We start from the raw sequence: 4,397 nt of genomic DNA on the forward strand, positions 1-4,397 counted from the left end.
GATACTGTTAAACTATCCAAATAGGGCATCTTTAAACAGAGGCACGCAGCTCAGTCCTAGCATGAAATCACAGAAGACTATTCTTACTGCCGAGAAGATGGCTTAACCCGCTGCTAGTAGCAACCCAGTAGATGCAAACAAAAGCAGAAGAATATTGATAGTAGGAGTAATCCTGATGTACCCGAGTCTAGCAATGTACCTCAAGACTAGTACACACATAAATAACTTGCCCACCACAGAAGTGCAGAGCCCCGGCAATGGGTGCAGACAAAGCATACAGACTGTCCAGAAAAGACAAGGAGAATCAGAAGCTCCAATATTCCCAGCCCCAAGGAACTGCAGCAAGGGTAAAATAAACAAACATTGTTCCATAAACAGCACTCAGCAGGGGGTACGTGGATTAAAAAAAAGATGAAGTGTTATTTACAAGGAGCAACCCCTAAAAATGGGCAGTCAGAGCACAAAATACATAAGAAGAACGCTGAACAAATATCTGTCTCAGCCTGTGACAAATATAACTGCACAGCATGGATTGGGGGAAAAATAGTCATTATTTGTAGCTTATTTTCAGGCGAACCCACTGTGTTATAATAATAATCTATTGAATATGTGTGTGATAAGAAGAAAGACATACTAAGTCAGAGGAATTTAAAATATGAGACCAAATTATCCCTCAGAAATGAACCAGTTATCCTTAACCTTTTAGAAGATCAAGATGACAGAGTTTGTCTGCAATATGACAGGATATTCTGCTCCTCAAAGAATAAAGAAAGAGTAGACCCAAACAGTAAAATAAAACAAATAACACAAGAACTAAAAAGACACGAGAAGATAGAAAAGAAAAGGTTGAGAACCCTAAGTGAACAATATGAACACCTAGAGAGACAATACACCAATTAGAGTTTACCTGCCTCAGACCAAAACCTGTTTGTAGATCTGATGCAAAAAATTGCAACAAAATTAAGACTATCCAATTGCTAAATTTGCAGAGGGCTCAAATCCACTGAAAACTAGCATTAGAAAAGGAAAAGTTTAGCCCCAGAGCAACTCCTAAAATAACTCAGAAACCTGAGGGATAAGTTTTAGACAAGAGAGTAATTAGAATGTTCTACCTTAGCAAGGAGGGAAAAGAGTATACTAAAATAGTAAGGTACACTCCATGTATATCCACTTTGACGGTAAACTCCTCCAACAAAAACAAGATCTGGCAGCCAGAAAGCTCTTCAGGGTACTAGAGCCGGGAAAAAGGGGCCAAGTGCAAATAGACTAATAAAATTGGACTCTACTAGAACAAAAGCCCTAGAGCTAATCCTTACCAATCCTTAAGTAAATTAAGAAGACTCTAGAATGAGCCCAAAACCACAAAGGTTAAATAAAAAGTCCCAAATAGTTGATATTAAATTTGCAGGAAGAAAGCGTACAGTGAACAACCTCAGTGGTAGAAAGGGTCGAGCACAATAAGATTGATAAGGCCTGTTTTCTTTACCCTGCCCCACTCAGAATGCAACTCACTAGGGGATCCCTTATATAAAACCTTAAGTAAAAAGAAAAAGGATTTGAAAAATAAATTCCCTATCTTTGATAAAGATCAGGCCTAGAGAGAGGAGGAGTGGCCTGCAGAAAGAATAATAGAGTATTAGTCCCACGACATAGGCCCAAGATGGGAGTTGGAGGTATAAGACCCCAATTTATCTATTAAACTGACTAATGAAGCTCCAAGCAGTAGTAGAAATTGTCTCAAAGCACACCTCAGATGCCCTCGAGTTACTATCTAAACAACACTCCCAAATAAGAGCCTTTGTATATCAAAACAAGATGGCCCTAGACTGTTTACTAGCCAAAGAAGAGAGAGTTTGTGAGAAATTTAATAAAACAAAATGTTGTCTAGAGATCGATAATTATTGAAAAACCTAGTGAACGAAATTAAACAAGTAGCACATGTCCCAGTACAAAAATAGAACTCTATACTCCAATCATCCTAGTGGGTCCATTTGTTTAATAGAGCTTAGTAAAAAAAAATATATATTATTTATATTGTGTTCAATAGCTAGAATCCTATTCCTGCCCGGCTTAATACCCTGCTTTATTAAGTTAATATACTCAGTAGTGCAGGGTATGCAGGTAGCTGCCATGCCCACAGACCCAGAATGTACTACAGGGAAATTAAATCAAGTGTCTAAAATCACAAAATTAGAAGAAGAAAATCCACACAGTAGAACAACAGATCCTTTAGCCAGATTCAAAGAGCAAATAAAGGGAGAAGGGGACGTTTACAAGCTTTACCATGAAATTCCAAAAGAAGAGTAGAGTAATGAGACCAAAGAGAACTAAGAGTTTTTAAGGACTAAACTAGTTAAATTATAAGACAGTTTCACAAGATCAAAAGAAAATCCACTAAATACAAAGCTTTTTAGAAAAGCACGAATTAATGTATTAATTTAAAAGGGGAAGGATTGTTATATGTAATATGAGTAATTTGTGCCTATAAAGTAAAATATAGATGTAATGTTTAGTATTACTAAGAAATATTTGTATAAAACATGTGAGTCTGAGCCAAGAGATTACCTCACATATGTTGAGACCACCCCTGACAAAAAGGAGGAAAACTTAATTTACAAACAAATACGGATAGCTTACCCAGAGATAAATTGTTTCTCAAAGTGATCCTAGTAACTCCCAAGCAATGATCCTCTCAATAACTACCCAAGATTGAGATTGCTAGAGTCACCAGAGAAATGCATCTCAATGCCAAGTTCCAGTAACTCAGTCAGGGGTGTACATCACTCTCCAGACACCATTTTGTTCTCACCAACTGTCATGGTTTGACACGGGAAGAGAATTTTTTTTTTAGAAGGAAGAGGTTCACCAGTCAGGGGTCAGGTTTAGATACTGACACTTGGGGTGACCAATTGAAGGTGGACACGCCTCTGAGAACACAGAGGGGTTAAAAGCGGAATTCCCAGGAGGACTCGTTCTTTCTTTGGTTCCGGTCACCGCATGGTACGGACCTCTCCCCTGCCCAGCCCGGGCTGGGTGGGGGAGGGGAGCCATGCGGCCTGTGGAGGTAGGCCCAAGGGTGAAGGGGCTGCAACCAGACCTGGCCCCCTGCAGATGGAAGGGTGGAGAAATCTGGGATGTCTCCGCTCCCCCCAGAGTCTCTCTATCTCCCAGGAGATAGAAAAAGAGAGAAAAAGAGAGAAAAAGAGACAGAGACTCGGTGGTTTTATCAGCAGTTCGCCGCAGGGAAGGAGAAGAGCGGGGGGGCCGCAAGGTGCCCAGCCGGGCTGTGGGAGCTGGAGCCTGGGCAGCGAGCCATCCTTGGGAGTTGGGACTTTTAACCCTTCCTGAGAAATGAAGGCTTTATGAAATATTACTCCTCCTGAATTTGAAGAAAAGAGAGACAGCTTGAAACCTCAGATGTTTAGAGAAGAAGGTTGGGGGCAGATGATAGAGTGGCTTTTTGGCTGGACTCTGCTTGTTTACCATAGACTGAACCACTCTTTCTTTTCAAGAGGGACTGCATTTTAGGGGGATGCATTGGTGGGCCAAGAGACCTTCTGCAGCAACTACCAGTTTTGGAGTGGACAGAGAGAGAGCTGAGGAGGGTGTGAGGATGCCCTCCATCTTCAGGAAGAAGAGAAGGCGATCTCTGTCTTTTGGACCCTCGGCCCCAGGGGAAAATGGGGGGGACTCTAGTCCCGAATTGTGATACTGGACTGTTGTTCCTGGTGGTCCTTGGCAAAGCATCCTTAAAGGGGCCCTATAAGCAGTCTCTGTCCATGCACGGTGGTGAGAGCACTGTGACATGGAGAGGAGAATGTCACACTGGCCCGGTGTGTCTGGGCGGTGCCACGTGTGACATTGGAAACACAAAAGGTGGCAGTTGTGTTTCCTGGGGGTCTATGGTTGCAAGGGGGACTCCTCTCTTCCCCGATGGACTCAGTATAGATTATATTGAAGGGTGAAAACTTGATTAAGGATCCAAATGGGTCTCGCTGGGGTTTGGTGGAGTTGGGTGGAGGGAGGAGAAATGTTTTGGAAGGTTTTCATTTCGAATTTTGTGTGTTTTTTTCCTTTCCTTTCTTTTCCTTTTATAGTAGTAGTAGTAGTAGTGTAATAAAGCTTTTTCTTTTGTTATTAAGTTTGGCCTGCTTTGCTCTGTTCTTGATCACATTTCACAGCATTTGATTGGTAAGTTGTATTTTCATGGGGCGCTGGCATTGTGCCAGCGTCAAACACAGAGAAAAGAAATTCTATAAATATGTAAGACTCTAAATAGGAAAAAAAGCCTGATCACTGAAACTCTGCCTCAAGCAAAATAAACTGTATAAAAAGCGCTTAAGAGAGACAGTCTTGTGTGAAACATAAAGGACCCTATGCTGTAGCAGTCAGACCTG

The 4,397-nt window shown here is 41.5% G+C and overlaps 1 long non-coding RNA gene across 1 annotated transcript; it reads left to right on the forward strand.

The window, feature by feature from the left end:
- The first annotated feature begins 2,986 nt into the window (after positions 1-2,986).
- LOC140683540 (uncharacterized) lies at positions 2,987-4,141 on the forward strand. The gene is made up of 2 exons (XR_012054718.1): positions 2,987-3,064; positions 3,231-4,141. It is a non-coding gene; the product is annotated as an uncharacterized lncRNA (long non-coding RNA).
- Positions 4,142-4,397: the final 256 nt, after the last annotated feature.

This window comes from Taeniopygia guttata, chromosome 3 (assembly GCF_048771995.1).
Source record: "Taeniopygia guttata chromosome 3, bTaeGut7.mat, whole genome shotgun sequence".
Lineage (NCBI taxonomy): Eukaryota > Metazoa > Chordata > Aves > Passeriformes > Estrildidae > Taeniopygia > Taeniopygia guttata.